This window comes from Ambystoma mexicanum, unplaced genomic scaffold (assembly GCF_040938575.1).
Source record: "Ambystoma mexicanum isolate Mex_15411 unplaced genomic scaffold, UKY_AmexF1_1 Mex_scaf84, whole genome shotgun sequence".
Taxonomy (NCBI): domain Eukaryota; kingdom Metazoa; phylum Chordata; class Amphibia; order Caudata; family Ambystomatidae; genus Ambystoma; species Ambystoma mexicanum.
This window is the reverse complement of record NW_027182504.1, coordinates 752,995-777,542: the sequence shown is the minus strand read 5'-3', so window position 1 is coordinate 777,542 and position 24,548 is coordinate 752,995. Positions and strand designations below refer to the sequence as shown.

Genomic DNA, 24,548 nt, shown 5'->3' with positions numbered 1-24,548 from the left:
TTGGTGGCTGAAAATGCATTGCTTTGATGGTGATTGCATGTTGCTTCCACTTTGTACATATTACTGAATAAATAAAGGTGAACATTTCAGAACTGTGGGTATAGCTCAGTGGTAGAGCATTTAACTGCAGATCAAGAGATCCCTAGTTCAAATCTGGGTGCCCTCTTGTCCAACTGTTTTACCTGTAGAAATATTTTCTTAAATAAATTGAAGAAAACATTTACAATCTTAGCATTTTATGTAATGAGCAACAGATTTCTACATTTGAAATACTCCTGATCATCTCCTGAAACATAGTGTAAACACCATTAAGCTGTTTCGGATTTCTTCGTATGATACAAGCTGTGTATTACATTCACCCAAGTTCTACTGGTGATATTATCAGTTTGAAATAGTCCATTGGAAGCTCATATGAATGTTATAAAACTGTGGTGGAAACCAATAATATGCCCTTAATGAAATGTATTAATTTGTACAGCTGACCAGAAGTGCACTGATGTCATTAGTTCTACAAGTTCCATACAGCCACCCACTCTATCACTTTTTTTAAAAAAAGGGCAGTTTTCAGCATTCAAGGGTTTATGTCAGTGGTAGAGGGTAGGAGTGCAGTTCAAGAAGTCCCTGTTTCATAACCATATACCCTCTTCGATAGATCCTGTTAAAATGTTTTTCAACCCAATGCAGTGTAAGAAACAATAAGATATATCATCATGTCATATACAAAACAATGAACAATTGGGTTTAACTATGCTCTTAGCACAAAATCAACAAACTGCAGTAGAGAAGCAGTTACGTTTTGCAGACTTTGTGCATTTGACAAAAGTTTTTTTTTCCATGTTCCAAGATCTACATGTGATACGAAATGTATGAATTCTTGCAATGGAAACCTCACTGTATTTTACCAAGGCAGATAAAGGACATCCTTCGCACCCCATATACTTATAAGGAGGGTTTGGTGGCTGAAAATGCATTGCTTTGATGGAGATTGCATGTTGCTTGCACTTTGTACATATTACTGAATTAATAAAGGTGAACATTTTAGAAGTGCGGGTATAGCTCAGTGGTAGAGCATTTAACTGCAGATCAAGAGGTCTCTAGTTCAAATCTGAGTGCCCCCTGGTGCACCTGTAGAAATATTTTTTTAAATAAATTGAAGAAAACATTTACAATCTTAGCATTTTATGTAATGAGCAACACATTTCTACATTTGAAATACTCCTGATCATCTCCTGAAACATAGGGTAAACACCATTAAGCTGTTTCGGATTTCTTCGTATGATACAAGCTGTGTATTACATTCACCCAAGTTCTACTGGTGATATTATCAGTTTGAAATAGTCCATTGGAAGCGCATATGAATGTTATAAAACTGTGGTGGAAACCAATAATATGCCCTTAATGAAATGTATTAATTTGTACAGCTGACCAGAAGTGCACTGATGTCATTAGTTCTACAAGTTCCATACAGTCACCCACTCTATCACCTTTTTAAAAAAGAGCAGTTTTCAGCATTCAAGGGTTTATGTCAGTGGTAGAGGGTAGGAGTGCAGTTCAAGAAGTCCCTGTTTCATAACCATATACCCTCTTCAATAGATCCTGTTTAAATATTTTTCAACCCAATGCACTGTAAGAAACAATAGGATATATCATCATTTCATATAAAAAACAATGAACAATTGCGTTTAACTACGCTCTTAGCACAAAATCAACAAACTGCAGTAGAGAAGCAGTTACGTTTTGCAGAATTTGTGCATTTGACAAACGTTTTTTTCCATGTTCCAAGATCTACATGTGATACGAAATGTATGAATTCTTGCAATGGAAACCTCACTGTATTTTACCAAGGCAGATAAAGGACATCTTGTGTATCCCTTATAGTTATAAGGAGGGTTTGGTGGCTGAAAATGCATTGCTTTGATGGTGATTGCATGTTGCTTCCACTTTGTACATATTACTGAATTAATAAAGGAGAACATTTCAGAACTGGGGGTATAGTTCAGTGGTAGAGCATTTGACTCCAGATCAAGAGGTCCCTAGTTCAAATCTGGGTGCCCCCTTGTCCACTGTTTTACCTGTAGAATTTTTTTTTAATTAAATAAATTGAAGAAAACATTTACAATCTTAGCATTTTATGTAATGAGCAACACATTTCTACATTTGAAATACTCCTGATCATCTCCTGAAACATAGGGTAAACACCATTAAGCTGTTTAGGATTTCTTCATATGATACAAGCTGTGTTTTACATTCACCCAAGTTCTACTGGTGATATTATCAGTTTGAAATAGTCCATTGGAAGCTCATATGAACGTGATAAAACTGTGGTGGAAACCAATAATATGCCCTTAATGAAATGTATTAATTTGTCCAGCTGACCAGAAGGGTACTGATGTCATTAGTTCTACAAGTTCCATACAGTCACCCACTCTATCACTTTTTTTAAAAAGGGCAGTTTTCAGCATTCAAGGGTTTATGTCAGTGGTAGAGCGTAGGAGTGCAGTTCAAGAAGTCCCTTTTTCATAACCATATACCCTCTTCAATAGATCCCGTTAAAATGTTTTTCAACCCAATGCACTGTAAGAAACAATAGGATATATCATCATTTCGTGTAAAAAACAATGAACAATTGGGTTTAACTATGCTCTTAGCACAAAATCAACAAACTGCAGTAGAGAAGCAGTTACGTTTTGCAGAATTTGTGCATTTGACAAAAGTTTTTTTTCCATGTTCCAAGATCTACATGTGATACGAAATGTATGAATTCTTGCAATGGAATCCTCACTGTATTTTACCAAGGCAGATAAAGGACATCCTTCGCACCCCATTTACTTATAAGGAGGGTTTGGTGGCTGAAAATGCATTGCTTTGATGGTGATTGCATGGTGCTTGCACTTTGTACATATTACTGAATTAATAAAGGTGAACGTTTTAGAAGTGCGGGTATAGCTCAGTGGTAGAGCATTTGACTGCAGATCAAGAGGTCCCTAGTTCAAATCTGAGTGCCCCCTGGTCCAACAGTTGCACCTGTAGAAATATTTTTTTAATTAAATAAATTGAAGAAAACATTTACAATCTTAGCATTTTATGTAATGAGCAACACATTTCTACATTTGAAATACTCCTGATCATCTCCTGAAACATAGGGTAAACACCATTAAGCTGTTTCGGATTTCTTCGTATGATACAAGCTGTGTATTACATTCACCCAAGTTCTACTGGTGATATTATCAGTTTGAAATAGTCCATTGGAAGCTCATATGAATGTTATAAAACTGTGGTGGAAACCAATAATATGCCCTTAATGAAATGTATTAATTTGTACAGCTGACCAGAAGTGCACTGATGTCATTAGTTCTACAAGTTCCATACAGTCACCCACTCTATCATTTTTTTAAAAAAGGGCAGTTTTCAGCATTCAATGGTTTATGTCAGTGGTAGAGCATTTGACTGCAGTTCAAGAGGTCCCTAATTCAAATCTGGGTGCCCCCTGGTCCAACTGTTGTACCTGTAGAAATATGTTTTTAAATACATTGAAGTAAACATTAACAATTTTAGCATTTTATGTAATGAGAAACACATTTCTACATTTGAAATACTCCTGATCATCTCCTGAAACATAGTGTAAACACCATTACGCTGTTTCGGATTTCTTCGTATGATACAAGCTGTGTATTACATTCACCCAAGTTCTACTGGTGATATTATCAGTTTGAAATAGTCCATTGGAAGCTCATATGAATGTTATAAAACTGTGGTAGAAACCAATAATATGCCCTTAATGAAATGTATTAATTTGTACAGCTGCCCAGAAGTGCACTGATGTCATTAGTTCTACAAGTTCCATACAGTCATCCACTCTATCACTTTTTTAAAAAAGGGCAGTTTTCAGCATTCAAGGGTTTATGTCAGTGGTAGAGTGTAGGAGTGCAGTTCAAGAAGTCCCTGTTTCTAACCATATACCCTCTTCAATAGATCCTGTTAAAATGTTTTTCAACCCAATGCAGTTTAAGAAACAATAAGATATATCATCATTTCATATACAAAACAATGAACAGTTGGGTTTAACTATGCTCTTAGCACACAATCAACAAACTGCAGTAGAAAAGCAGTTACGTTTTGCAGAATTTGTGCATTTGACAAAAGATTTTTTTTCCATGTTCCAAGATCTACATGTGATATGAAATGTATGAATTCTTGCAATGGAAACCTCACTGTATTTTACCAAGGCAGATAAAGGACATCCTTATACCTATAAGGAGGGTTTGGTGGCTGAAAATGCTTTGCTTTGATGGTGATTGCATGTTGCTTGCACTTTGTGCATATTACTGAATTAATAAAGGTAAACATTTTGGAACTGGGGGTATAGCTCAGTGGTAGAGCATTTAACTGCAGTTCAAGAGGTCCCTAATTCAAATTTGGGTGCCCCCTGGTCCAACTGTTGTACCTGTAGAAATATGTTTTTAAATAAATTGAAGTAAACATTAACAATTTTAGCATTTTATGTAATGAGAAACACATTTCTACATTTGAAATACTCCTGATCATCTCCTGAAACATAGTGTAAACACCATTACGCTGTTTCGGATTTCTTCGTATGATACAAGCTGTGTATTACATTCACCCAAGTTCTACTGGTGATATTATCAGTTTGAAATAGTCCATTGGAAGCTCATATGAATGTTATAAAACTGTGGTAGAAACCAATAATATGCCCTTAATGAAATGTATTAATTTGTACAGCTGCCCAGAAGTGCACTGATGTCATTAGTTCTACAAGTTCCATACAGTCACCCACTCTATCACTTTTTTAAAAAAGGGCAGTTTTCAGCATTCAAGGGTTTATGTCAGTGGTAGAGTGTAGGAGTGCAGTTCAAGAAGTCCCTGTTTCATAACCATATACCCTCTTCAATAGATCCTGTTAAAATATTTTTCAACCCAATGCAGTGTAAGAAACAATAAGATATATCATCATTTCATATACAAAACAATGAACAGTTGGGTTTAACTATGCTCTTAGCACACAATCAACAAACTGCAGTAGAAAAGCAGTTACGTTTTGCAGAATTTGTGCATTTGACAAAAGATTTTTTTTCCATGTTCCAAGATCACCATGTGATATGAAATGTATGAATTCTTGCAATGGAAACCTCACTGTATTTTACCAAGGCAGATAAAGGACATCCTTCGCACCCCATATACCTATAAGGAGGGTTTGGTGGCTGAAAATGCTTTGCTTTGATGGTGATTGCATGTTGCTTGCACTTTGTGCATATTACTGAATTAATAAAGGTAAACATTTTGGAACTGGGGGTATAGCTCAGTGGTAGAGCATTTGACTGCAGTTCAAGAGGTCCCTAATTCAAATCTGGGTGCCCCCTGGTCCAACTGTTGTACCTGTAGAAATATGTTTTTAAATAAATTGAAGTAAACATTAACAATTTTAGCATTTTATGTAATGAGAAACACATTTCTACATTTGAAATACTCCTGATCATCTCCTGAAACATAGTGTAAACACCATTACGCTGTTTCGGATTTCTTCGTATGATACAAGCTGTGTATTACATTCACCCAAGTTCTACTGGTGATATTATCAGTTTGAAATAGTCCATTGGAAGCTCATATGAATGTTATAAAACTGTGGTAGAAACCAATAATATGCCCTTAATGAAATGTATTAATTTGTACAGCTGCCCAGAAGTGCACTGATGTCATTAGTTCTACAAGTTCCATAAAGTCATCCACTCTATCACTTTTTTAAAAAAGGGCAGTTTTCAGCATTCAAGGGTTTATGTCAGTGGTAGAGTGTAGGAGTGCAGTTCAAGAAGTCCCTGTTTCTAACCATATACCCTCTTCAATAGATCCTGTTAAAATGTTTTTCAACCCACTGCACTGTAAGAAACTATAAGATATATCATCATTTCTTAGACAAAACAATCAACAATTGGGTTTAACTATGCTCTTAGCACAAAATCAACAAACTGACTGCAGTTCAAGAGGTCCCTAGTTCAAATCTGGGTGCCGCCTGGTCCAATTTTTGTACCTGTAGAAATATCTTTTTAAATAAATTGAAGTAAACATTAACAATTTTAGCATTTTATGTAATGAGCAACACATTTCTACATTTAAAATACTCCTGATCATCTCCTGAAACATAGGTTAAACACCATTACGCTGTTTCGGATTTCTTCATATGATACAAGCTGTGTATTACATTCACCCAATTTCTACTGGTGATATTATCAGTTTGAAATAGTCCATTGGAAGCTCATATGAATGTTATAAAACTGTGGTAGAAACCAATAATATGCTCTTAATGAAATGTATTAATTTGTACAGCTGACCAGAAGTGCACTGATGTCATTAGTTCTACAAGTTCCATACAGTCACCCACTCTATCACTTTTTTAAAAAAGGGCAGTTTTCAGCATTCAAGGGTTTATGTCAGTGGTAGAGTGTAGGAGTGCAGTTCAAGAAGTCCCTGTTTCATAACCATATACCCTCTTCAATAGATCCTGTTAAAATATTTTTCAACCCAATGCAGTGTAAGAAACAATAAGATATATCATCATTTCATATACAAAACAATGAACAGTTGGGTTTAACTATGCTCTTAGCACACAATCAACAAACTGCAGTAGAAAAGCAGTTACGTTTTGCAGAATTTGTGCATTTGACAAAAGATTTTTTTTCCATGTTCCAAGATCTACATGTGATATGAAATGTATGAATTCTTGCAATGGAAACCTCACTGTATTTTACCAAGGCAGATAAAGGACATCCTTCGCACCCCATATACCTATAAGGAGGGTTTGGTGGCTGAAAATGCTTTGCTTTGATGGTGATTGCATGTTGCTTGCACTTTGTGCATATTACTGAATTAATAAAGGTAAACATTTTGGAACTGGGGGTATAGCTCAGTGGTAGAGCATTTGACTGCAGTTCAAGAGGTCCCTAATTCAAATCTGGGTGCCCCCTGGTCCAACTGTTGTACCTGTAGAAATATGTTTTTAAATAAATTGAAGTAAACATTAACAATTTTAGCATTTTATGTAATGAGAAACACATTTCTACATTTGAAATACTCCTGATCATCTCCTGAAACATAGTGTAAACACCATTACGCTGTTTCGGATTTCTTCGTATGATACAAGCTGTGTATTACATTCACCCAAGTTCTACTGGTGATATTATCAGTTTGAAATAGTCCATTGGAAGCTCATATGAATGTTATAAAACTGTGGTAGAAACCAATAATATGCCCTTAATGAAATGTATTAATTTGTACAGCTGCCCAGAAGTGCACTGATGTCATTAGTTCTACAAGTTCCATAAAGTCATCCACTCTATCACTTTTTTAAAAAAGGGCAGTTTTCAGCATTCAAGGGTTTATGTCAGTGGTAGAGTGTAGGAGTGCAGTTCAAGAAGTCCCTGTTTCTAACCATATACCCTCTTCAATAGATCCTGTTAAAATGTTTTTCAACCCACTGCACTGTAAGAAACTATAAGATATATCATCATTTCTTAGACAAAACAATCAACAATTGGGTTTAACTATGCTCTTAGCACAAAATCAACAAACTGACTGCAGTTCAAGAGGTCCCTAGTTCAAATCTGGGTGCCGCCTGGTCCAATTTTTGTACCTGTAGAAATATCTTTTTAAATAAATTGAAGTAAACATTAACAATTTTAGCATTTTATGTAATGAGCAACACATTTCTACATTTAAAATACTCCTGATCATCTCCTGAAACATAGGTTAAACACCATTACGCTGTTTCGGATTTCTTCATATGATACAAGCTGTGTATTACATTCACCCAATTTCTACTGGTGATATTATCAGTTTGAAATAGTCCATTGGAAGCTCATATGAATGTTATAAAACTGTGGTAGAAACCAATAATATGCTCTTAATGAAATGTACTAATTTGTACAGCTGACCAGAAGTGCACTGATGTCATTAGTTCTACAAGTTCCATACAGTCACCCACTCTATCACTTTTTTAAAAAAGGGCAGTTTTCAGCATTCAAGGGTTTATGTCAGTGGTAGAGTGTAGGAGTGCAGTTCAAGAAGTCCCTGTTTCATAACCATATACCCTCTTCAATAGATCCTGTTAAAATATTTTTCAACCCAATGCAGTGTAAGAAACAATAAGATATATCATCATTTCATATACAAAACAATGAACAGTTGGGTTTAACTATGCTCTTAGCACACAATCAACAAACTGCAGTAGAAAAGCAGTTACGTTTTGCAGAATTTGTGCATTTGACAAAAGATTTTTTTTCCATGTTCCAAGATCTACATGTGATATGAAATGTATGAATTCTTGCAATGGAAACCTCACTGTATTTTACCAAGGCAGATAAAGGACACCCTTCGCACCCCATATACCTATAAGGAGGGTTTGGTGGCTGAAAATGCTTTGCTTTGATGGTGATTGCATGTTGCTTGCACTTTGTGCATATTACTGAATTAATAAAGGTAAACATTTTGGAACTGGGGGTATAGCTCAGTGGTAGAGCATTTGACTGCAGTTCAAGAGGTCCCTAATTCAAATCTGGGTGCCCCCTGGTCCAACTGTTGTACCTGTAGAAATATGTTTTTAAATAAATTGAAGTAAACATTAACAATGTTAGCATTTTATGTAATGAGAAACACATTTCTACATTTGAAATACTCCTGATCATCTCCTGAAACATAGTGTAAACACCATTACGCTGTTTCGGATTTCTTCGTATGATACAAGCTGTGTTTTACATTCACCCAAGTTCTACTGGTGATATTATCAGTTTGAAATAGTCCATTGGAAGCTCATATGAATGTTATAAAACTGTGGTGGAAACCAATAATATGCCCTTAATGAAATGTATTAATTTGTACAGCTGACCAGAAGTGCACTGATGTCATTAGTTCTACAAGTTCCATACAGTCACCCACTCTATCACTTTTTTTTAAAAAAGGGCAGTTTTCAGCATTCAAGGGTTTATGTCAGTGGTAGAGGGTAGGAGTGCAGTTCAAGAAGTCCCTGTTTCATAACCATATACCCTCTTCAATAGATCCTGTTAAAATGTTTTTCAACCCAGTGCACTGTAAGAAACTATAAGATATATCATCATTTCTTAGACAAAACAATCAACAATTGGGTTTAACTATGCTCTTAGCACAAAATCAACAAACTGATTGCAGTTCAAGAGGTCCCTAGTTCAAATCTGGGTGCCGCCTGGTCCAATTTTTGTACCTGTAGAAATATCTTTTTAAATAAATTGAAGTAAACATTAACAATCTTAGCATTTTATGTAATGAGCAACACATTTCTACATTTAAAATACTCCTGATCATCTCCTGAAACATAGGTTAAACACCATTACGCTGTTTCGGATTTCTTCATATGATACAAGCTGTGTATTACATTCACCCAATTTCTACTGGTGATATTATCAGTTTGAAATAGTCCATTGGAAGCTCATATGAATGTTATAAAACTGTGGTAGAAACCAATAATATGCTCTTAATGAAATGTATTAATTTGTACAGCTGACCAGAAGTGCACTGATGTCATTAGTTCTACAAGTTCCATACAGTCACCCACTCTATCACTTTTTTAAAAAAGGGCAGTTTTCAGCATTCAAGGGTTTATGTCAGTGGTAGAGTGTAGGAGTGCAGTTCAAGAAGTCCCTGTTTCATAACCATATACCCTCTTCAATAGATCCTGTTAAAATATTTTTCAACCCAATGCAGTGTAAGAAACAATAAGATATATCATCATTTCATATACAAAACAATGAACAGTTGGGTTTAACTATGCTCTTAGCACACAATCAACAAACTGCAGTAGAAAAGCAGTTACGTTTTGCAGAATTTGTGCATTTGACAAAAGATTTTTTTTCCATGTTCCAAGATCTACATGTGATATGAAATGTATGAATTCTTGCAATGGAAACCTCACTGTATTTTACCAAGGCAGATAAAGGACACCCTTCGCACCCCATATACCTATAAGGAGGGTTTGGTGGCTGAAAATGCTTTGCTTTGATGGTGATTGCATGTTGCTTGCACTTTGTGCATATTACTGAATTAATAAAGGTAAACATTTTGGAACTGGGGGTATAGCTCAGTGGTAGAGCATTTGACTGCAGTTCAAGAGGTCCCTAATTCAAATCTGGGTGCCCCCTGGTCCAACTGTTGTACCTGTAGAAATATGTTTTTAAATAAATTGAAGTAAACATTAACAATTTTAGCATTTTATGTAATGAGAAACACATTTCTACATTTGAAATACTCCTGATCATCTCCTGAAACATAGTGTAAACACCATTACGCTGTTTTGGATTTCTTCGTATGATACAAGCTGTGTTTTACATTCACCCAAGTTCTACTGGTGATATTATCAGTTTGAAATAGTCCATTGGAAGCTCATATGAATGTTATAAAACTGTGGTGGAAACCAATAATATGCCCTTAATGAAATGTATTAATTTGTACAGCTGACCAGAAGTGCACTGATGTCATTAGTTCTACAAGTTCCATACAGTCACCCACTCTATCACTTTTTTTTTAAAAAAGGGCAGTTTTCAGCATTCAAGGGTTTATGTCAGTGGTAGAGGGTAGGAGTGCAGTTAAAGAAGTCCCTGTTTCATAACCATATACCCTCTTCAATAGATCCTGTTAAAATGTTTTTCAACCCAGTGCACTGTAAGAAACTATAAGATATATCATCATTTCTTAGACAAAACAATCAACAATTGGGTTTAACTATGCTCTTAGCACAAAATCAACAAACTGATTGCAGTTCAAGAGGTCTCTAGTTCAAATCTGGGTGCCGCCTGGTCCAATTTTTGTACCTGTAGAAATATCTTTTTAAATAAATTGAAGTAAACATTAACAATCTTAGCATTTTATGTAATGAGCAACACATTTCTACATTTGAAATACTCCTGATCATCTCCTGAAACATAGGGTAAACACCATTAAGCTGTTTCGGATTTCTTCGTATGATACAAGCTGTGTATTACATTCACCCAAGTTCTACTGGTGATATTATCAGTTTGAAATAGTCCATTGGAAGCTCATATGAATGTTATAAAACTTTGGTGGAAACCAATAATATGCCCTTAATGAAATGTATTAATTTGTACAGCTGACCAGAAGTGCACTGATGTCATTAGTTCTACAAGTTCCATACAGTTACCCACTATATCACCTTTTTAAAAAAGGGCAGTTTTCAGCATTCAAGGGTTTATGTCAGTGGTAGAGGGTAGGAGTGCAGTTCAAGAAGTCCCTGTTTCATAACCATATACACTCTTCAATAGATCCTGTTAAAATGTTTTTCAACCCAATGCACTGTAAGAAACAATAAAATATATCATCATTTCATATACAAAACAATGAACAATTGGGTTTAACTATGCTCTTAGCACAAAATCAACAAACTGCAGTAGAGAAGCAGTTACGTTTTGCAGAATTTGTGCATTTGAGAAAAGTTTTTTTTTCCATGTTCCAAGATCTACATGTGATACGAAATGTATGAATTCTTGCACTGGAAACCTCACTGTATTTTACGAAGGCAGATAAAGGACATCTTTTGTACCCCTTATCCTTATAAGGAGGGTTTGGTGGCTGAAAATGCATTGCTTTGATGGTGATTGCATGTTGCTTCCACTTTGTACATATTACTGAATAAATAAAGGTGAACATTTCAGAACTGGGGGTATAGCTCAGTGGTAGAGCATTTTGACTGCAGAGATCCCTAGTTCAAATCTGGGTGCCCCCTTGTCCAACTGTTTTACCTGTAGAAATATTTTCTTAAATAAATTGAAGAAAACATTTACAATCTCAGCATTTTATGTAATGAGCAACACATTTCTACATTTGAAATACTCCTGATCATCTCTGGAAACATAGGGTAAACACCATTAAGCTGTTTCGGATTTCTTCGTATGATACAAGCTGTGTATTACATGCACCCAAGTTCTACTGGTGATATTATCAGTTTGAAATAGTCCATTGGAAGCTCATATGAATGTTATAAAACTGTGGTGGAAACCAATAATATGCCCTTAATGAAATGTATTAATTTGTACAGCTGACCAGAAGTGCACTGATGTCATTAGTTCTACAAGTTCCATGCAGTCACCCACTCTATCACCTTTTTAAAAAAGAGCAGTTTTCAGCATTCAAGGGTTTATGTCAGTTGTAGAGGGTAGGGGTGAAGTTCCAGAAGTCCCTGTTTCATAACCATATACGCTCTTCAATAGATCCTGTTAAAATGTTTTTCAACCCAATGCACTGTAAGAAACAATAGGATATATCATCATTTCATATAAAAAACAATGAAAAATTGGGTTTAACTATGCCCTTAGCACAAAATCAACAAACTGCAATAGAGAAGCAGTTACGTTTTGCAGAATTTGTGCATTTGACAAAAGTTTTTTTTCCATGTTCCAAGATCTACATGTGATACGAAATGTATGAATTCTTGCAATGGAAACTTCACTGTATTTTACCAAGGCAGATAAAGGACATCTTGTGTACCCCTTATAGTTATAAGGAGGGTTTGGTGGCTGAAAATGCATTGCTTTGATGGTGATTGCATGTTGCTTCCACTTTGTACATATTACTGAATTATTAAAGTTGAAAACTTCAGAACTGGGGGTATAGTTCAGTGGTAGAGCATCTGACTGCAGATCAAGAGGTCCCTAGTTCAAATCTGGGTGCCGCCTGGTCCAACTATTGTACCTGTAGAAATATTTTTTTAAATAAATTGAAGAAAACATTTACAATCTTAGCATTTTATGTAATGAGCAACATATTTCTACATTTGAAATACTCCTGATCATCTCCTGAAACATAGTGTAAACACCATTAAGCTGTTTCGGATTTCTTCGTATGATACAAGCTGTGTATTACATTCACCCAAGTTCTACTGGTGATATTATCAGTTTGAAATAGTCCATTGGAAGCTCATATGAATGTTATAAAACTGTGGTGGAAACCAATAATATGCCCTTAATGAAATGTATTAATTTGTACAGCTGACCAGAAGTGCCCTGATGTCATTAGTTCTACAAGTTCCACACAGTCACCCACTCTATCACCTTTTTAAAAAAGAGCAGTTTTCAGCATTCAAGGGTTTATGTCAGTGGTAGAGGGTAGGAGTGCAGTTCAAGAAGTCCCTGTTTCATAACCATATACCCTCTTCAATAGATCCTGTTAAAATATTTTTCAACCCAATGCACTGTAAGAAACAATAGGATAAATCATCATTTCATATAAAAAAACAATGAACAATTGGGTTTAACTATGCTCTTAGCACAAAATCAACAAACTGCAGTAGAGAAGCAGTTACGTTTTGCAGAATTTGTGCATTTGACAAAAGTTTTTTTTCCATGTTCCAAGATCTACATGTGATACGAAATGTATGAATTCTTGCAATGGAAACCTCACTGTATTTTACCAAGGCAGATAAAGGACATCTTGTGTATCCCTTATAGTTATAAGGAGGGTTTGGTGGCTGAAAATGCATTGCTTTGATGGTGATTGCATGTTGCTTCCACTTTGTACATATTACTGAATTAATAAAGGAGAACATTTCAGAACTGGGGGTATAGTTCAGTGGTAGAGCATTTAACTCCAGATCAAGAGGTCCCTAGTTCAAATCTGGGTGCCCCCTTGTCCACTGTTTTACCTGTAGAATTTTTTTTTAATTAAATAAATTGAAGAAAACATTTACAATCTTAGCATTTTATGTAATGAGCAACACATTTCTACATTTGAAATACTCCTGATCATCTCCTGAAACATAGGGTAAACACCATTAAGCTGTTTAGGATTTCTTCATATGATACAAGCTGTGTTTTACATTCACCCAAGTTCTACTGGTGATATTATCAGTTTGAAATAGTCCATTGGAAGCTCATATGAACGTGATAAAACTGTGGTGGAAACCAATAATATGCCCTTAATGAAATGTATTAATTTGTCCAGCTGACCAGAAGGGTACTGATGTCATTAGTTCTACAAGTTCCATACAGTCACCCACTCTATCACTTTTTTTAAAAAGGGCAGTTTTCAGCATTCAAGGGTTTATGTCAGTGGTAGAGCGTAGGAGTGCAGTTCAAGAAGTCCCTTTTTCATAACCATATACCCTCTTCAATAGATCCCGTTAAAATGTTTTTCAACCCAATGCACTGTAAGAAACAATAGGATATATCATCATTTCGTGTAAAAAACAATGAACAATTGGGTTTAACTATGCTCTTAGCACAAAATCAACAAACTGCAGTAGAGAAGCAGTTACGTTTTGCAGAATTTGTGCATTTGACAAAAGTTTTTTTTCCATGTTCCAAGATCTACATGTGATACGAAATGTATGAATTCTTGCAATGGAATCCTGACTGTATTTTACCAAGGCAGATAAAGGACATCCTTCGCACCCCATTTACTTATAAGGAGGGTTTGGTGGCTGAAAATGCATTGCTTTGATGGTGATTGCATGGTGCTTGCACTTTGTACATATTACTGAATTAATAAAGGTGAACGTTTTAGAAGTGCGGGTATAGCTCAGTGGTAGAGCATTTGACTGCAGATCAAGAGGTCCCTAGTTCAAATCTGAGTGCCCCCTGGTCCAACTGTTGCACCTGTAGAAATATTTTTTTAATTAAATAAATTGAAGAAAACATTTACAATCTTAGCATTTTATGTAATGAGCAACACATTTCTACATTTGAAATACTCCTGATCATCTCCTGAAACATAGGGTAAACACCATTAAGCTGTTTCGGATTTCTTCGTATGATACAAGCTGTGTATTACATTCACCCAAGTTCTACTGGTGATATTATCAGTTTGAAATAGTCCATTGGAAGCTCATATGAATGTTATAAAACTGTGGTGGAAACCAATAATATGCCCTTAATGAAATGTATTAATTTGTACAGCTGACCAGAAGTGCACTGATGTCATTAGTTCTACAAGTTCCATACAGTCACCCACTCTATCATTTTTTTAAAAAAGGGCAGTTTTCAGCATTCAATGGTTTATGTCAGTGGTAGAGGGTAGGAGTGCAGTTCAAGAAGTCCCTGTTTCATAACCATATACCCTCTTCAATAGATCCTGTTAAAATGTTTTTCAACCCAATGCAGTTTAAGAAACAATAAGATATATCATCATTTCATATACAAAACAATGAACAGTTGGGTTTAACTATGCTCTTAGCACACAATCAACAAACTGCAGTAGAAAAGCAGTTACGTTTTGCAGAATTTGTGCATTTGACAAAAGATTTTTTTTCCATGTTCCAAGATCTACATGTGATATGAAATGTATGAATTCTTGCAATGGAAACCTCACTGTATTTTACCAAGGCAGATAAAGGACATCCTTCGCACCCCATATACCTATAAGGAGGGTTTGGTGGCTGAAAATGCTTTGCTTTGATGGTGATTGCATGTTGCTTGCACTTTGTGCATATTACTGAATTAATAAAGGTAAACATTTTGGAACTGGGGGTATAGCTCAGTGGTAGAGCATTTAACTGCAGTTCAAGAGGTCCCTAATTCAAATTTGGGTGCCCCCTGGTCCAACTGTTGTACCTGTAGAAATATGTTTTTAAATAAATTGAAGTAAACATTAACAATTTTAGCATTTTATGTAATGAGAAACACATTTCTACATTTGAAATACTCCTGATCATCTCCTGAAACATAGTGTAAACACCATTACGCTGTTTCGGATTTCTTCGTATGATACAAGCTGTGTATTACATTCACCCAAGTTCTACTGGTGATATTATCAGTTTGAAATAGTCCATTGGAAGCTCATATGAATGTTATAAAACTGTGGTAGAAACCAATAATATGCCCTTAATGAAATGTATTAATTTGTACAGCTGCCCAGAAGTGCACTGATGTCATTAGTTCTACAAGTTCCATACAGTCACCCACTCTATCACTTTTTTAAAAAAGGGCAGTTTTCAGCATTCAAGGGTTTATGTCAGTGGTAGAGTGTAGGAGTGCAGTTCAAGAAGTCCCTGTTTCATAACCATATACCCTCTTCAATAGATCCTGTTAAAATATTTTTCAACCCAATGCAGTGTAAGAAACAATAAGATATATCATCATTTCATATACAAAACAATGAACAGTTGGGTTTAACTATGCTCTTAGCACACAATCAACAAACTGCAGTAGAAAAGCAGTTACGTTTTGCAGAATTTGTGCATTTGACAAAAGATTTTTTTTCCATGTTCCAAGATCTACATGTGATATGAAATGTATGAATTCTTGCAATGGAAACCTCACTGTATTTTACCAAGGCAGATAAAGGACATCCTTCGCACCCCATATACCTATAAGGAGGGTTTGGTGGCTGAAAATGCTTTGCTTTGATGGTGATTGCATGTTGCTTGCACTTTGTGCATATTACTGAATTAATAAAGGTAAACATTTTGGAACTGGGGGTATAGCTCAGTGGTAGAGCATTTGACTGCAGTTCAAGAGGTCCCTAATTCAAATCTGGGTGCCCCCTGGTCCAACTGTTGTACCTGTAGAAATATGTTTTTAAATAAATTGAAGTAAACATTAACAATTTTAGCATTTTATGTAATGAGAAACACATTTCTACATTTGAAATACTCCTGATCATCTCCTGAAACATAGTGTAAACACCATTACGCTGTTTCGGATTTCTTCGTATGATACAAGCTGTGTATTACATTCACCCAAGTTCTACTGGTGATATTATCAGTTTGAAATAGTCCATTGGAAGCTCATATGAATGTTATAAAACTGTGGTAGAAACCAATAATATGCCCTTAATGAAATGTATTAATTTGTACAGCTGCCCAGAAGTGCACTGATGTCATTAGTTCTACAAGTTCCATAAAGTCATCCACTCTATCACTTTTTTAAAAAAGGGCAGTTTTCAGCATTCAAGGGTTTATGTCAGTGGTAGAGTGTAGGAGTGCAGTTCAAGAAGTCCCTGTTTCTAACCATATACCCTCTTCAATAGATCCTGTTAAAATGTTTTTCAACCCAGTGCACTGTAAGAAACTATAAGATATATCATCATTTCTTAGACAAAACAATCAACAATTGGGTTTAACTATGCTCTTAGCACAAAATCAACAAACTGACTGCAGTTCAAGAGGTCCCTAGTTCAAATCTGGGTGCCGCCTGGTCCAATTTTTGTACCTGTAGAAATATCTTTTTAAATAAATTGAAGTAAACATTAACAATTTTAGCATTTTATGTAATGAGCAACACATTTCTACATTTAAAATACTCCTGATCATCTCCTGAAACATAGGTTAAACACCATTACGCTGTTTCGGATTTCTTCATATGATACAAGCTGTGTATTACATTCACCCAATTTCTACTGGTGATATTATCAGTTTGAAATAGTCCATTGGAAGCTCATATGAATGTTATAAAACTGTGGTAGAAACCAATAATATGCTCTTAATGAAATGTATTAATTTGTACAGCTGACCAGAAGTGCACTGATGTCATTAGTTCTACAAGTTCCATACAGTCACCCACTCTATCACTTTTTTAAAAAAGGGCAGTTTTCAGCATTCAAGGGTTTATGTCAGTGGTAGAGTGTAGGAGTGCAGTTCAAGAAGTCCCTGTTTCATAACCATATACCCTCTTCAATAGATCCTGTTAAAATATTTTTCAACCCAATGCAGTGTAAGAAACAATAAGATATATCATCATTTCATATACAAAACAATGAACAGTTGGGTTTAACTATGCTCTTAGCACACAATCAACAAACTGCAGTAGAAAAGCAGTTACGTTTTGCAGAATTTGTGCATTTGACAAAAGATTTTTTTTCCATGTTCCAAGATCTACATGTGATATGAAATGTATGAATTCTTGCAATGGAAACCTCACTGTATTTTACCAAGGCAGATAAAGGACACCCTTCGCACCCCATATACCTATAAGGAGGGTTTGGTGGCTGAAAATGCTTTGCTTTGATGGTGATTGCATGTTGCTTGCACTTTGTGCATATTACTGAATTAATAAAGGTAAACATTTTGGAACTGGGGGTATAGCTCAGTGGTAGAGCATTTGACTGCAGTTCAAGAGGTCCCTAATTCAAATCTGGGTGCCCCCTGGTCCAACTGTTGTACCTGTAGAAATATGTTTTTAAATAAATTGAAGTAAACATTAACAATGTTAGCATTTTATGTAATGAGAAACACATTTCTACATTTGAAATACTCCTGATCATCTCCTGAAACATAGTGTAAACACCATTACGCTGTTTCGGATTTCTTCGTATGATACAAGCTGTGTTTTACATTCACCCAAGTTCTACTGGTGATATTATCAGTTTGAAATAGTCCATTGGAAGCTCATATGAATGTTATAAAACTGTGGTGGAAACCAATAATATGCCCTTAATGAAATGTATTAATTTGTACAGCTGACCAGAAGTGCACTGATGTCATTAGTTCTACAAGTTCCATACAGTCACCCACTCTATCACTTTTTTTTAAAAAAGGGCAGTTTTCAGCATTCAAGGGTTTATGTCAGTGGTAGAGGGTAGGAGTGCAGTTCAAGAAGTCCCTGTTTCATAACCATATACCCTCTTCAATAGATCCTGTTAAAATGTTTTTCAACCCAGTGCACTGTAAGAAACTATAAGATATATCATCATTTCTTAGACAAAACAATCAACAATTGGGTTTAACTATGCTCTTAGCACAAAATCAACAAACTGATTGCAGTTCAAGAGGTCCCTAGTTCAAATCTGGGTGCCGCCTGGTCCAATTTTTGTACCTGTAGAAATATCTTTTTAAATAAATTGAAGTAAACATTAACAATCTTAGCATTTTATGTAATGAGCAACACATTTCTACATTTAAAATACTCCTGATCATCTCCTGAAACATAGGTTAAACACCATTACGCTGTTTCGGATTTCTTCATATGATACAAGCTGTGTATTACATTCACCCAATTTCTACTGGTGATATTATCAGTTTGAAATAGTCCATTGGAAGCTCATATGAATGTTATAAAACTGTGGTAGAAACCAATAATATGCTCTTAATGAAATGTATTAATTTGTACAGCTGACCAGAAGTGCACTGATGTCATTAGTTCTACAAGTTCCACACAGTCACCCACTCTATCACCTTTTTAAAAAAGAGCAGTTTTCAGCATTCAAGGGTTTATGTCAGTTGTAGAGGGTAGGGGTGAAGTTCCAGAAGTCCCTGTTTCATAACCATATACGCTCTTCAATAGATCCTGTTAAAATGTTTTTCAACCCAATGCACTGTAAGAAACAATAGGATATATCATCATTTCATATAAAAAACAATGAAAAATTGGGTTTAACTATGCCCTTAGCACAAAATCAACAAACTGCAATAGAGAAGCAGTTACGTTTTGCAGAATTTGTGCATTTGACAAAAGTTTTTTTTCCATGTTCCAAGATCTACATGTGATACGAAATGTATGAATTCTTGCAATGGAAACTTCACTGTATTTTACCAAGGCAGATAAAGGACATCTTGTGTACCCCTTATAGTTATAAGGAGGGTTTGGTGGCTGAAAATGCATTGCTTTGATGGTGATTGCATGTTGCTTCCACTTTGTACATATTACTGAATTATTAAAGTTGAAAACTTCAGAACTGGGGGTATAGTTCAGTGGTAGAGCATCTGACTGCAGATCAAGAGGTCCCTAGTTCAAATCTGGGTGCCGCCTGGTCCAACTGTTGTACCTGTAGAAATATTTTTTTAAATAAATTGAAGAAAACATTTACAATCTTAGCATTTTATGTAATGAGCAACATATTTCTACATTTGAAATACTCCTGATCATCTCCTGAAACATAGTGTAAACACCATTAAGCTGTTTCGGATTTCTTCGTATGATACAAGCTGTGTATTACATTCACCCAAGTTCTACTGGTGATATTATCAGTTTGAAATAGTCCATTGGAAGCTCATATGAATGTTATAAAACTGTGGTGGAAACCAATAATATGCCCTTAATGAAATGTATTAATTTGTACAGCTGACCAGAAGTGCCCTGATGTCATTAGTTCTACAAGTTCCACACAGTCACCCACTCTATCACCTTTTTAAAAAAGAGCAGTTTTCAGCATTCAAGGGTTTATGTCAGTGGTAGAGGGTAGGAGTGCAGTTCAAGAAGTCCCTGTTTCATAACCATATACTCTCTTCAATAGATCCTGTTAAAATATTTTTCAACCCAATGCACTGTAAGAAACAATAGGATAAATCATCATTTCATATAAAAAAACAATGAACAATTGGGTTTAACTATGCTCTTAGCACAAAATCAACAAACTGCAGTAGAGAAGCAGTTACGTTTTGCAGAATTTGTGCATTTGACAAAAGTTTTTTTTCCATGTTCCAAGATCTACATGTGATACGAAATGTATGAATTCTTGCAATGGAAACCTCACTGTATTTTACCAAGGCAGATAAAGGACATCTTGTGTATCCCTTATAGTTATAAGGAGGGTTTGGTGGCTGAAAATGCATTGCTTTGATGGTGATTGCATGTTGCTTCCACTTTGTACATATTACTGAATTAATAAAGGAGAACATTTCAGAACTGGGGGTATAGTTCAGTGGTAGAGCATTTGACTCCAGATCAAGAGGTCCCTAGTTCAAATCTGGGTGCCCCCTTGTCCACTGTTTTACCTGTAGAATTTTTTTTTAATTAAATAAATTGAAGAAAACATTTACAATCTTAGCATTTTATGTAATGAGCAACACATTTCTACATTTGAAATACTCCTGATCATCTCCTGAAACATAGGGTAAACACCATTAAGCTGTTTAGGATTTCTTCATATGATACAAGCTGTGTTTTACATTCACCCAAGTTCTACTGGTGATATTATCAGTTTGAAATAGTCCATTGGAAGCTCATATGAACGTGATAAAACTGTGGTGGAAACCAATAATATGCCCTTAATGAAATGTATTAATTTGTCCAGCTGACCAGAAGGGTACTGATGTCATTAGTTCTACAAGTTCCATACAGTCACCCACTCTATCACTTTTTTTAAAAAGGGCAGTTTTCAGCATTCAAGGGTTTATGTCAGTGGTAGAGCGTAGGAGTGCAGTTCAAGAAGTCCCTTTTTCATAACCATATACCCTCTTCAATAGATCCCGTTAAAATGTTTTTCAACCCAATGCACTGTAAGAAACAATAGGATATATCATCATTTTGTGTAAAAAACAATGAACAATTGGGTTTAACTATGCTCTTAGCACAAAATCAACAAACTGCAGTAGAGAAGCAGTTACGTTTTGCAGAATTTGTGCATTTGACAAAAGTTTTTTTTCCATGTTCCAAGATCTACATGTGATACGAAATGTATGAATTCTTGCAATGGAATCCTCACTGTATTTTACCAAGGCAGATAAAGGACATCCTTCGCACCCCATTTACTTATAAGGAGGGTTTGGTGGCTGAAAATGCATTGCTTTGATGGTGATTGCATGGTGCTTGCACTTTGTACATATTACTGAATTAATAAAGGTGAACGTTTTAGAAGTGCGGGTATAGCTCAGTGGTAGAGCATTTGACTGCAGATCAAGAGGTCCCTAGTTCAAATCTGAGTGCCCCCTGGTCCAACTGTTGCACCTGTAGAAATATTTTTTTAATTAAATAAATTGAAGAAAACATTTACAATCTTAGCATTTTATGTAATGAGCAACACATTTCTACATTTGAAATACTCCTGATCATCTCCTGAAACATAGGGTAAACACCATTAAGCTGTTTCGGATTTCTTCGTATGATACAAGCTGTGTATTACATTCACCCAAGTTCTACTGGTGATATTATCAGTTTGAAATAGTCCATTGGAAGCTCATATGAATGTTATAAAACTGTGGTGGAAACCAATAATATGCCCTTAATGAAATGTATTAATTTGTACAGCTGACCAGAAGTGCACTGATGTCATTAGTTCTACAAGTTCCATACAGTCACCCACTCTATCATTTTTTTAAAAAAGGGCAGTTTTCAGCATTCAATGGTTTATGTCAGTGGTAGAGGGTAGGAGTGCAGTTCAAGAAGTCCCTGTTTCATAACCATATACCCTCTTCAATAGATCCTGTTAAAATGTTTTTCAACCCAATGCAGTTTAAGAAACAATAAGATATATCATCATTTCATATACAAAACAATGAACAGTTGGGTTTAACTATGCTCTTAGCACACAATCAACAAACTGCAGTAGAAAAGCAGTTACGTTTTGCAGAATTTGTGCATTTGACAAAAGATTTTTTTTCCATGTTCCAAGATCTACATGTGATATGAAATGTATGAATTCTTGCAATGGAAACCTCACTGTATTTTACCAAGGCAGATAAAGGACATCCTTCGCACCCCATATACCTATAAGGAGGGTTTGGTGGCTGAAAATGCTTTGCTTTGATGGTGATTGCATGTTGCTTGCACTTTGTGCATATTACTGAATTAATAAAGGTAAACATTTTGGAACTGGGGGTATAGCTCAGTGGTAGAGCATTTAACTGCAGTTCAAGAGTTCCCTAATTCAAATTTGGGTGCCCCCTGGTCCAACTGTTGTACCTGTAGAAATATGTTTTTAAATAAATTGAAGTAAACATTAACAATTTTAGCATTTTATGTAATGAGAAACACATTTCTACATTTGAAATACTCCTGATCATCTCCTGAAACATAGTGTAAACACCATTACGCTGTTTCGGATTTCTTCGTATGATACAAGCTGTGTATTACATTCACCCAAGTTCTACTGGTGATATTATCAGTTTGAAATAGTCCATTGGAAGCTCATATGAATGTTATAAAACTGTGGTAGAAACCAATAATATGCCCTTAATGAAATGTATTAATTTGTACAGCTGCCCAGAAGTGCACTGATGTCATTAGTTCTACAAGTTCCATACAGTCACCCACTCTATCACTTTTTTAAAAAAGGGCAGTTTTCAGCATTCAAGGGTTTATGTCAGTGGTAGAGTGTAGGAGTGCAGTTCAAGAAGTCCCTGTTTCATAACCATATACCCTCTTCAATAGATCCTGTTAAAATATTTTTCAACCCAATGCAGTGTAAGAAACAATAAGATATATCATCATTTCATATACAAAACAATGAACAGTTGGGTTTAACTATGCTCTTAGCACACAATCAACAAACTGCAGTAGAAAAGCAGTTACGTTTTGCAGAATTTGTGCATTTGACAAAAGATTTTTTTTCCATGTTCCAAGATCTACATGTGATATGAAATGTATGAATTCTTGCAATGGAAACCTCACTGTATTTTACCAAGGCAGATAAAGGACATCCTTCGCACCCCATATACCTATAAGGAGGGTTTGGTGGCTGAAAATGCTTTGCTTTGATGGTGATTGCATGTTGCTTGCACTTTGTGCATATTACTGAATTAATAAAGGTAAACATTTTGGAACTGGGGGTATAGCTCAGTGGTAGAGCATTTGACTGCAGTTCAAGAGGTCCCTAATTCAAATCTGGGTGCCCCCTGGTCCAACTGTTGTACCTGTAGAAATATGTTTTTAAATAAATTGAAGTAAACATTAACAATTTTAGCATTTTATGTAATGAGAAACACATTTCTACATTTGAAATACTCCTGATCATCTCCTGAAACATAGTGTAAACACCATTACGCTGTTTCGGATTTCTTCGTATGATACAAGCTGTGTATTACATTCACCCAAGTTCTACTGGTGATATTATCAGTTTGAAATAGTCCATTGGAAGCTCATATGAATGTTATAAAACTGTGGTAGAAACCAATAATATGCCCTTAATGAAATGTATTAATTTGTACAGCTGCCCAGAAGTGCACTGATGTCATTAGTTCTACAAGTTCCATAAAGTCATCCACTCTATCACTTTTTTAAAAAAGGGCAGTTTTCAGCATTCAAGGGTTTATGTCAGTGGTAGAGTGTAGGAGTGCAGTTCAAGAAGTCCCTGTTTCTAACCATATACCCTCTTCAATAGATCCTGTTAAAATGTTTTTCAACCCAGTGCACTGTAAGAAACTATAAGATATATCATCATTTCTTAGACAAAACAATCAACAATTGGGTTTAACTATGCTCTTAGCACAAAATCAACAAACTGACTGCAGTTCAAGAGGTCCCTAGTTCAAATCTGGGTGCCGCCTGGTCCAATTTTTGTACCTGTAGAAATATCTTTTTAAATAAATTGAAGTAAACATTAACAATTTTAGCATTTTATGTAATGAGCAACACATTTCTACATTTAAAATACTCCTGATCATCTCCTGAAACATAGGTTAAACACCATTACGCTGTTTCGGATTTCTTCATATGATACAAGCTGTGTATTACATTCACCCAATTTCTACTGGTGATTTTATCAGTTTGAAATAGTCCATTGGAAGCTCATATGAATGTTATAAAACTGTGGTAGAAACCAATAATATGCTCTTAATGAAATGTATTAATTTGTACAGCTGACCAGAAGTGCACTGATGTCATTAGTTCTACAAGTTCCATACAGTCACC

General features: G+C 35.5%; 3 non-coding genes across 3 annotated transcripts; all 3 read left to right on the top strand.

Annotated features, from left to right (window-relative positions):
* The first annotated feature begins 1,985 nt into the window (after positions 1-1,985).
* TRNAW-CCA (transfer RNA tryptophan (anticodon CCA)) lies at positions 1,986-2,057 on the top strand. Its single transcript has one exon. It is a non-coding gene; the product is annotated as a tRNA-Trp (tRNA).
* An 11,546-nt stretch (positions 2,058-13,603) lies between these two features.
* TRNAW-CCA (transfer RNA tryptophan (anticodon CCA)) lies at positions 13,604-13,675 on the top strand. Its single transcript has one exon. It is a non-coding gene; the product is annotated as a tRNA-Trp (tRNA).
* A 6,933-nt stretch (positions 13,676-20,608) lies between these two features.
* On the top strand, positions 20,609-20,680 carry TRNAW-CCA (transfer RNA tryptophan (anticodon CCA)). Its single transcript has one exon. It is a non-coding gene; the product is annotated as a tRNA-Trp (tRNA).
* The last annotated feature ends 3,868 nt before the right edge of the window (positions 20,681-24,548 follow it).